The 11,224-nt window shown below is 42.2% G+C and overlaps 1 protein-coding gene across 5 annotated transcripts in view; it reads left to right on the top strand.

Moving 5' to 3' along the window:
• Positions 1–604: 604 nt before the first annotated feature.
• Positions 605–11,224, top strand: part of HELZ (helicase with zinc finger) — a 166,032-nt gene continuing 155,412 nt past the window's right edge. For 4 of the 5 annotated variants that reach the window (XM_025436755.3, XM_025436751.3, XM_025436752.3 and 1 more), the window contains exons 1-4: positions 605–731; positions 2,082–2,137; positions 3,058–3,149; positions 6,335–6,391. The gene's annotated coding sequence lies outside the window, so the exon portion shown is untranslated. Of the gene's footprint in view, positions 732–2,081; positions 2,138–3,057; positions 3,150–6,334; positions 6,392–6,529; positions 6,664–11,224 lie in introns of those variants that run through there. The other variant, XM_025436754.3, reaches the window with a different exon arrangement.

The raw sequence follows: 11,224 nt of genomic DNA, 5'->3' as shown, positions 1-11,224 counted from the left end.
GTCTCGCGGTTACTTCTCCCCCAGCCCCCGAACGCGCCTTGTCGCCGGGGGGCTCGGGGACAGTGTCCGCCCAGGCTCTGGAGCCCGACGGCCCCCGGAACGCAGTGTCGGGACGGAGGCACCTCTCGGCCCGCGGCGGCGGCGGGGCTGCGGGGCTGCGGGGCTGCGGGGCTGCGGGGTGCCCGCTCCCGGGCCCGGCCGGCGACCCCCGGCTGCCCCGGGGCACGGAGACGGCCGCCGAAGCCCGCCACCGGGCACCGAGGATCCCGAGCAGTAACAGACGCAGAAATGCGCATAAATAAATCAATGAGCAGCTCCCCGCGCTGCCAGCAGCAGGGAAACCTCGGGCTGATTAAATGCAGACGTGGGGTGTCTGCCAGGGCAGGAGGGCGGCGGGGCAAAGGGAACAGGCGTGGAGGCGAGGGCTGGGGGAAGGGAACCCTAGGGCCGGAGCCAAGAGGAAAACCCAAAGCCACATTTTGAAAATGGGGGTGGATTTTAAATGCAAACAGCCCGGAGGAGGGGAGGGGGCCCGGCAGCAGGCGCCCGGGCCGGCCCGCCCGCCGGGGCAACTTTCCGGGCGGGAGGTGCGGCCGGAGGGGCGGTGCCGGCGGCGGGAGGCGGGAGTCGGGGGCCGAGGGGGGGAGTCACTTTAAAGGCTCTTTCTTACCCATAATGCTTTGTGGGGACGTTGACAAGTGGATCCAAGATGGCGTAGAAAGTAATGACAGGTAAGTCCTGACTTCCCCCTTCTCCGCTGCCGGGACCGCTCCGCGAGCCGCCGGAGCCCTCCGGGGAGGAGACCCGACTCCCCTGCAGTCCCCGGGGCCCCGGGAGGGCCGGCCCTCGGACGGGCTGGGGACGCAGGCGGCCCGCGGCGGGGCCTGGGAAGCGGGGCTCTTCGAGGCGAGGCCCGGACGCTGGGGCTGTTTACAGCTTCTTCCCCTCCTCGGTCCCCTTCCCCTCCGCTGGGGGCCGCGGCGCCCGGGGCCCGGGCGGTGGAGGGGGGCTTCGCACACCCGGGCCGGGAGTCTGCGGGAGGTTTCCCCCGCCGCGGGCACTCGGGTGTGTGTGAGTGTGTGTGTGTGCTGGGGGGGGGGGTCGAGCCGCCTTGCACGCTCCCCTCCTCCGGGTCACGGCTGCGGGTGGGGAGCGTGCGGGCCTCCCACGCCCCGCGGGATCGCCCCCTCGGGGCTCGGACTGGCGGCGGGGGGGGCGGCGGCAGAAGTGGGTCAGGGCTGCGCCCCCTCCCTCCCCCGCCTGGGGGCTGTTGCCTGAGCTTCACCCCCCCCCCCTGCCCCCCGGTTTCTCCGCCCCCTCCTCGGAAATTCTCATTGGCCCACGAGCACATCAACAAAAATAAAAACAGACTATCTTTTCTGGGAGATTGTTTTAAGACTCCCCTTCTCTAGGGCTAAGGGACTGCAGTTTTATTTAGGGAACTTTGGTTCCTCTAGCCCCAGATTATTTGAGCTCTCTGCACCCTCTCCTTCACCGAGGATCCTTCAGACGGGGCTGGGAGCCAGGGGCTTAGGGTTCTTCTTGGATTGGGATCCTCGGGTTTGGTTTGAAACTCGAAATTGTTGTTGCTTCTCCCTCACGACTTAGACTTTTCAGGCAAATCGTTAATATGATGTGTATAACTCTAGGGACAGTGGATGGGGGTGTGTGTGGGGGGGAGGGGGAGGAGAAGTTGTCCCGGCTGGTTTGTTCTTAATTTTGCCCTCTCTTTAACTTATATTAATGAGGATTCTTGTCCTTTCTTTCTTTCCTTTCTTTCTTCTTCTTCTTCTTTTTTTGAAAGTAAGATCACTCAGTGCTGAAAGACATGGCTTTTTTTTTTTTTTTTTTTTTACGTTTTTGGATCTTAACATTTTATAATCTATTCTTACAGCACACAGAAAGGAGATGTTTTTGTTTTAAAGCAAAACGATAATTTGCAGAACTGCATACTGTAGCCTTTTGGTAACTCGTTCCATTTGAAGTTTAGCAGCCTTCTCACTTGAGGCTGATAAAGTATTTGCGGGTCATGTCTATTATTGGTGTTGTACAGACACATTTTACTTTTCTGTTTGCCTCAGGAATTGGATGAAGTAATTGATCACTAAAGAACTACAGTGCTGGTGAGATGTGTAAGGTGAGACTGCAGTTAAGAATGATTTACCTTTTCCCCTTCATTTTAATCAACACTTAAGGGTGAGGCTAAGTAATTTGATGAGACTATCTTTATTTTCCAAATATCTCAATTGATCAAATGGGTATGCAGGCAGGGCTCCCTTTAGAGAGGAATAATGTGTCAAATGTACCCAACTTTTAAGTTGTTGCAACACATCAACCATAGTGGAGCTTATCCAGAGCCAGACGTTATTTGCAGTTATCCTTGATCAGTATCTTCACCAGGAGCAATTATATGTAAATTTCCTTGTGTAACTTTAATTGGATGTCTTAATTTCTTATGTATATTGGTGTCCATCACGTACTCTACATTGAGTGTTAGTGATTGTTTATGTGGATTTTGTGTGTCCACAGTTAATGGGACCCTTGTCAAGAGCACCCCTTCCATTGGAAAAATTTATTTTAGGCATTGGTCACGCCTTTTCTGAATAATGGAATAGTACTTGTCTCTCCCATAGTTATTTTGAAATAAAAACAATAATGTTGAGTTTTGTTTTATTAGGGATAAAAATGGTTTGTCATTATTTTCTGGCCACATGGTGTGTGTGTTGGAAGTGCTGCTTTAACTGCTCTGCTTTGGATTTAAAGGGCATTATTGATAAAGTGTTAGTGAACAGTATTTTATAATGAGGAGGAAAGAAGTTTGCTAATTTTACATTTTTCACAAACAATTTTCTCAATTTTAAAAATATTTTTGATGGTTTATTGAGAAAATGTAAAGTTATTAGGGTCACTGCAGATTTGTGTGTGTGTGTGTGTGTGTGTGTGTTTTCCCAACACATATGGATAGCCTTTGGATTTTGAAATCCTCTCACAAACTTTTCCTGTCTATCACAACATCTGTTTAAGAAGAATAAGCTGTTCTTTATTTTTTTTTTCCAGATTGAGGCATTCTGTTGACATTTTGCCTTACAAACAAAACAAAACAAAACAAAACTTGGGAGAGGAAGGTGGACGTAAATCAAGATCCTTTTGTAAGTGCATACATCACATTTGCTTATGTTTGAAACTCCGTGCTTGTGTGTATTACATATATTTTTATTTTTATTCTTGGCAGAGCAAATATGGATTTTAAAATTTATTTATTTTCAGCTTACAGATGGAGGCATATTCATGCCTTAGACCTTCCAATCAGAACCTTTTCTTTTTATTTATTTATTTGACTTTACAGATTACTTTGTGGAAAGGAGCAAGTAATCTGCTTCTTAGCCTATGGAGATGTTTGTTAGCCTATGGAGTCTAAAAATGGAATATTTAGGGGCATGTGGCTGGCTCAGTTGGAAGACCATAAGATTGAGATTCTTTGGATTGTGAGTTCAAGGCCCATGTTAGATGTAGAGACTACTACAAGAAAAAAACCTTTAAAAATTGAATATTTAGAAATTGGTAATCTCTTGTGACTAGTGTTGTTTGGCCTGAATTGTGTCAAGACATTTTCCACAATTTTCACACACGTAGACCATGTGAAGTGTTAGTAGTCACTTCAAAGCAAAGTTAGTAGCTGGCTATTAAACAAGTTGTTAACAAAGTATTCTAAAATAGGAAATACCGTAATATTAAAGTTTGGAGCTAAGTAGAGGACACTGTCTTGTAGCTGAATAAAGACATAGCTTTTTTAGTCTATCTAAAAACTGAGAAGCTTAGGACATTATTTTTAGGGGAGGCTGTAGTTTTGGAGAGTCATTAAGTACTTCTTCATCAGGTAGTAAACTTGATTTTTGCCCCTGTTAGCAAGATTTTTCATTTTCTAATATCAAAAATATTCAGTCTGTGTTGTAAAGTCTGTATACATTTATGGACTGTCCAGTTTGTTTTTTACTGGGGAAGGGAGTGATGCCAACACAATAGGAGAGATCATTCCTACTTGCAGAGGGCCTTATGTAGTTTAAAAATAAACAGCATATTCATGAAAGGCTAAGAATATTGCAGAGGGACCTACAAATAAGTAGACAATATCTTATACATGCATTCTTTTTATTCCCTGTTTAAGAAGTAGGCTTGGTATTAATATTAAATACAAGTCATTGTATAATTGTCACACTCTATTTAAGATCCAAAATACAGGCTCAGCACAAGAAATAATGTCCTTTGTCTGCTGTTTTAAATGCATAGAAGATTTTGGGCCAAGTTTATCAACTTGTTGATAAACAAGATAGGGTGAGGAGCTACTTAAAAATTATTATTATTATTATTTTGCTACTTAAAAATTATAAGCAAATTATTATGTTTGTTTATCTTCATAAACTTAGATGAGTGTACATTCAGATATAATTTGATTTCTAAGTAATACTTTGAAATGTTTTCTGGGAAAGAACTAGGTTATGTGTGGAGAATGTGGCCACAGCAGCTTACAGTTCATTTAAATTGATGGGTGTAGTCAGGATTTATGTAGCATTGGCTAGAAGCAACATAAAACATAGTGGTTTGTCACTTCAGGAGTTGCTGGGATAATACTTTTGAGTAATCCTGAATTTAATAGAGTTAATATTCCTCTTTTAAAAATAATATTGTAGATGTAACATGAAGATTTTTTATATGTTTTAAATACAGAAGAATATATAATTTTTAAAAGCTATAAATTGTCTAAAATAAATTGAAAGTTCTTCAGCACACTACCAACTTGTTTACTTGTATAAATTGTACTGGGTCATTTTCTCTAAGAGCAGGAAGTTGTTTGGTAAAACCAGAGTTGTATGTTCATCTTGCTTTTGAACCAAAAACCCCCTGATTCATCATTAGATCTTCAAAGAATGCATGGCATATTTTTTGAGTGAACCATTATGAAGTGTGAATGTTTGTGATTTTTGTTATTTCTGTGCCATTTTTTTAGGTGTTCTCAGCACATCTGAATTTGCCTTTTTGCTTTCTTCTGTGGAAATTCTCCTTGTGGTGAAAATATTCCCATAAGGCGAGCTTCCTGGCACTAGGCAATATGTATAACTAATACGGTTTTAAACAATTGTGTGTGTGTGTGTTTTTTTAAGATTTTATTTATTTATTCATGAGAGACAGAGAGAGAGAGAGAGAGAGAGAGAGGCAGAGACAAAGGCAGAGGGAGAAGCAGGCTCCTTGCAAGGTGCCGGATGTGGGACTCCATCCTGGATCTTGGGATCACGCCCTGAGCCGAAGGCTGACACTGAACCACTTAGCCACCCAGGCGTCCCTAAACAATTGTTTTTATGCAAAAACTGATGCATGCTATAGTAAACAAAATTGAATGGTACTTAAGTACATACAGTAAAAAAGATTAAAAAAAAAAAAAAGAATTTGTTCCCCTTCCTCCATCTTTAGTTCTGTTCCCATGAGCTGACTGTGGAAAACAGTTGGTGTCATTTGGCTTTCGGAAGACCTCTCTGTTGCTGAGGTACACTAGTAGTAGTGAAAGTGGAGGGAGAAGTCAAGGAAGGCATGGACACTAAACTGGTTTAGGTGTTATACACTGACTATTCTCCTCCGGTTTCCTGTGATGTTAAGTAATAAACCATCAGTTTAAGATAACTATAATTGAATTGTTAGTGAAACACTGAGTTAATTCCACTGTCAGGTTGGTACAGTTTTGATTTGTTGATCTTTTAAGGAAATAAATACTTGTGAATTAAATTCATATAACCTTAGGGGTTGGAGGTAATGGTGGTAATTACCATCTGTAGAATTTTATGATAAACTGCACAGTATGATTACTATAGGCTTTTTATAACTCACTTTCTGTCCTTTAATTCTCATAACAACCCCCAGTTAGTTGTTATTTCCATTTTGCAGAGGAGGAAATTTAGGCCAAATGTCAACTAGCTAACAAATGTCATAAGACAGGTAAGTTGTGGTGCTGGTGTTCTGTCTTGGAGAGCCTATGCTTGTAATGTGCTCAGCTGTACTTCTGTCTAGTCTGTCTTATTTTCCAGATGAGGAAATTTAGGCCTGCAGAATTCAAGTGACTTGCCCAAGGTCACACAGCTAAGTGATAGCAACAATAAACCAAACTTTTATCTTTGTTCTCTTATCTCAGAACTTTGGGTCCTCGTTGGTTATGCTACATTTTACTGAAATACTGTGGACCAAAAGACCATATTCTGTGAATACTGGATACAAATGCTTCACAACTGATACATCAGCAAAGGTGTTTTCTACTATGTATTTAAAAGCTTCCTTTTCTTTCTTTCAGAAATTATAAAGAGCTCTGATGGGCTATTTGGGTGATCCCCAGTGCAGTGAACTGCAGGTGAGTAAGGTTTAGGAGAGCTTTATTTAGAAAACAAGAACTTGGTAATGCCTGAGAAGGCGACAAAGAGAGGCTTAATCTAGAGGGCGAGTCTGTCCAGGAAGAATAAGGTGGGGCCGGGTGGAGTAAGGTTGGGCAGTAGTGAGATAGTGGAAATCTGACAATGCGGATCCCACTGAATTGGCTACTTCTGGAACAGACTGGATGATGATGCACATCCTCTGAAGAAACTGCTTCCACCGTTGTCAGAGTTTGTTTGAAGAGAAGTGAGGGTAGGTTAATCTTCCACTCATGTTCTGAATGAGTAACCACACAGGGGCTCATCCTATCTGCATATGATTGGAGTTTGAGAGGCCCTTCAGTTTTTGTGTCAACATTCTGGAGTGGTAATCACTCTGTGCTCTGATGAACTTGGTTAAGTACTGAATAGTTAGTTTTTCCTGGTTTCTGCTGTGTATGTATTGTCATGAATCATTGTGTGTATATATATATATATATATATATCTGCATTTTTAAGCATCTAAATAGTGAGAATGTAGTAATAGAAACAAAAGGTTAAACTTTTTTCCTGATGGTTATATTTATTAGTCCTTCAAATTATTTATCTTTTGCTGAATTGCCCTGCTAAGAAAGGCAATTTAGTCTTTATTACTTCTGATTCACAATAACTGATTTTTTGGGTCCATTATTGTAACTTGGTCTTTCATTATTAAACTTAGATGATGGTGATACTACAGAAAAAACAATTAGAAGCCTTAATATTACCCTTGTGGGGCATCAGTGCAAAAATTATGTTTTGATATATTTTCAATACTAGTCTTTTGTTAGACCTCACCAGCTCAAGAAAGCTTCATCTGTTAATAAAATGACTTGCCATCCCCCCTTATGGACTCTGGCTGGGTGAGATTTATAAGACATTGCCAGCTTCTTTTCACCCATCTGCTTTAAGCTGGAGTTTTTAGTTTTTTGTTCTTTGTGGTTAAAATAACTTTTTCCATTTAACTGTACCTTGGTCTCCTGGCCCTTAGTTCTTTGATTTGTCCATGATTCTGTGCTGCTTTTTAACTGTGATACTGTCTGCTACTGAGTCAGCAAGTTGGCTTTGAGAATCCCAGAAACTTTAGTGTGACAGACAGTACTATATACTTTCAGAGTTTATAATTGAATTTGGGCTTGGCTATTTGCTGATTGCTAAATTAACAACACAGTTGTAGGCATTTTTTGTTTTTGAGTTTATGTTTGTTTTGCATGATTCGGGGGTTCAAAACAGTTGAGGTGATTTGTTGGTCCTTGGAAAGTTGGGGTCTGGGGGTGTCAGAGAGGTCATTGTGGTAAGGAAATTCATGAGCGTTCTCAGATAAGGCTAGAATGAGCAGTGGAAGGGAGGGGTGGACCTCTTCTTGAGGCTGTATCAAGCTTGTATCCTGGAACCCCTCTGTTTCCTTGGTATGGTGGAATTTCTTTTTTTTAAGTTCAGGAGAATGGATATTAAATAAATCGTTGAGGTGCCTGAATGGCTCAGTTGGTTAAGTGTCTGCCTTTAGCTCCGGTCATGATTTCAGGGTCCTGGGATGGAGCCTCCCATTGGGTTCCCTGCTTAGTAGGGAGCCTACTTCTCCCTTTCCGTCTGCTGCTCCCCTTGCTTGTGCTCTCTCTCTGTTAAATAAATAATTGAAATCTTTAAAAAGAATTGTTAAATATTTAGATTATTACCTTAAAATAGTTGACGTTTGTTTTGGTGTTCAATTAAAATATATATTTTTGTGTGTAAGTTTATGCATATTTATATGTAACTATATGCATATATGTATATTTGACTCATGTTTAATTATGGTACATATAATTTGAAATTTTTATACTTACTAGATCATGGAACATTTCCATGTTATACATGTCACAATTTTAATTTACATGCTTACATTTTTAAAAAAGATTTATTTATTTGAGAGAGAGACTGTATGCTTCCATGTGAGTGAGAGGAGGTGCAGAGGAAGAGGGAGAGAAGCAGACTTCCCACTGATCGTGGAGCCTGACCTAGGGCTTGGTCTCACAACCCTGAGATCATGACATGAGCTGAAATGAAGAGTCAGATGCTTAATCAACTGAGCCACCCAGGTGTGCACCTATATACTTACATTTTGGAAGGCTACAAAATATTTTGTCGATATATGCTCCCATAATTTTCCTAAATCTTTTAATATTAGGTATTTATATTGCTCCCCGGTTTTCACTTAATACTTTATTTATTTATTTTTAAAAGATTTTATTTATTTATTTGAGAGAGAGATGGCAAGAGAGTATGAATAGGGGCAAAGGAGAGGGAGAAGCAGGCTCCCTCTCGGGGCTCAGTCCCAGGACCTGAGATCATGACCTGAGCCCCAAGGTAGATGTTTAACTGACTGATAACCAGGTGCCTCTGACTTAATACTTTATCCTACATTAACGTAGATATTATTAATATTATTTTTTGACTAATTATATTTCTGGGATACATTTCTGAGTGTATTGGGTTAAATGAATGTTTTTATGGCTTTTTGTATATTTTGCCATATGATTTTTCAAGAATGTTGTACCAGTTTGTACTACTAACAGTTACATGGATATACCTGTTTTACCATAGCTGGACAGAAATACATTTTTTCCTTAAAAGTTTTTGCTCATTTAGTAGTGTAAAGTAGCATTTGCATTTCTTCTATAATGTTGAATTTTACTCTTCGAGTCTCTTCATGGTGAATTGTTTGTGCACATCCTGTGCTATTTTATGCTATACAGTATTGATGTGAGCTTTGGATGGTAAGGCAAGTATAACCAGCTAATAAACCGGTGATTAATAAAAAGATAGCCAGAACACATTCCGTGAAGCTGTTCAAAGAGGTCTAGATAAGTGATCTTGGAGATAGTGCTTGAAGGGAAATAGGATTATTCTGAGATTCAATGCAGCAAATGTTTATTGAGCATCCACGGTGTACAGTGTGCCACCTTGTGTCCTCTGAGTGCTTCCAAGTCATCATGGTGGTGTCTACCTATTTGAAGGAGGCAGCTACTTGAGAATGCCTGAAACTTGACCAATGGGGACTCAGGCTGCTGAAAAAATCCCTTTGTGGCTGGTTGGAGGGCTGAGGGGATCCCTGTCTGAGAACGTCTTCAACTCATTCATGGCATACCACTGTGCCTTTGCACAGTCTTTGATAATTCTGTTTTGAGGAATGCGAAGATGAATAAAACCTATTTCCTCCTGACAAGGAATGAATTATCTAGTAGGGAGAATAGGGGCACCAGAAAATGAAAGGACTAATAGGAGTTTGATAGGTGCTATAAAAGAGTTCAGCAGAGTTCAGCCAAGGTGCTTAGTGGTTAAGTAGAGGGGGTGATACTGCCCCCTTGGGGATATCAAGGAACAGTTCAGCTGAAGAAGTGATACTTAAATGGCACCACCATCAGGATGAGAAGCAATGGAAAGAAGAGGGCATTCTGGAGGGAAGAAAAGCTTGAGCAGAGGCAGAGGAGTATTGTTGGGAATGAGGTGGACGTCAGGAAACTGCATGTCCACACCACTTGGACCGTGGGGGACATAAAGGAACATAGTGGAACATGAGGCTACTGAGGTCAGGACTGGGCTTTGGGGGGGGAGGGTGTTAAATGATAGACCAAGGATGATTAGGATGGATTGGCAGAGAGGAGAAACAGAGAGAGGGACTTTTAGTTGCATTCATGGTAATAGTCCACGTGAGGGATGATAGGGGCCTGAATTGAATCGATGGCCTTGGGGATGGAAAGGAGGCAGTGGATTCAGGAGCTATTTTGGAGGTTGAACAGAGAGGTGACTGATTAGGTAGGAGGAGAAGGGAACAGTCAGTTTCCCGTCTCAAGTCAGAGGTGATGTTGAGATTTTTGTGCTTGGATGGTCGGCAGAATAGGCATCAGGAATAGGGAAATCAGGAGGAAGAACAAGTCTTAGGGGTTTGGAATAGAGGCAGGATGAATTTGGTTTTGTTGGTTGAATTCAGGGAGCTAGTAGAAACCTGAAATCAGAATTTTAATCTCAAAGGAGCAGAGGAGGAAGTTTGGGGGCCAGAGGTACTAGAGGAACCAGTGAGGTCTGACATTCAGTAAAGCCAAGCATGGATGAAGCTTCCTGATTCCCAGCCCAGTGTTCTCCTAGCCTCACACTGTGGAGTGCTGATTGGTCTCGTCTGGGGGGTTTTCCTCACACCCATGTATGCTCAGTGGAAAGCTGGAAGAATGGAGTTTATTGTGGGGAATGAGGATTTCATTTTATATATATGTTTATATATTATTTTATATACAATATATAGCATACATATTTGGGAGAGGGCAGAGGGAGAAGCAGGTTCTACACTGAACAGGGAACCTGACACAGGGCTCCATCCCAGGACCCAGGGATCACACTCTGAGCCAAAGGCAGATACTTACTTAACCACTGAGCCACCCCAGTGCCTCAGGACTTTATTTTTTAATCAAAAATTTTTTTATTATGGAATCTTTCAAACATACAGAAAGTAGTAAAAGAGTATAGTCAGTTCCATTGTACCCATTTTCCAACCTGAGCAGTTGTTCAGTTGTTTCTGTGGTGTCTTCTGTTTCTTACCTCCCCATTAGTAACTTTATTATTTTTTTTAAAGATTGAGAGAGAGCACATGCATACAAGCAGGGGAATCAGTAGAGGCAGAGGGAGAAGCAGGCTCCCTGCTTGGGAGCCTGAAATGGGGCTCAATCCCAGGACTGCAGGATCATGACCCCCAACCCCAAGGCAGCCACTTTACGGATAGAGCCTTCCAGACCCCTCCCCCCACCTTATCCTTTGCTTTAAAG

Source organism: Canis lupus, chromosome 9 (genome assembly GCF_003254725.2).
Source record: "Canis lupus dingo isolate Sandy chromosome 9, ASM325472v2, whole genome shotgun sequence".
Lineage (NCBI taxonomy): Eukaryota > Metazoa > Chordata > Mammalia > Carnivora > Canidae > Canis > Canis lupus.
This window is presented reverse-complemented; position numbering and strand designations above follow the sequence as displayed.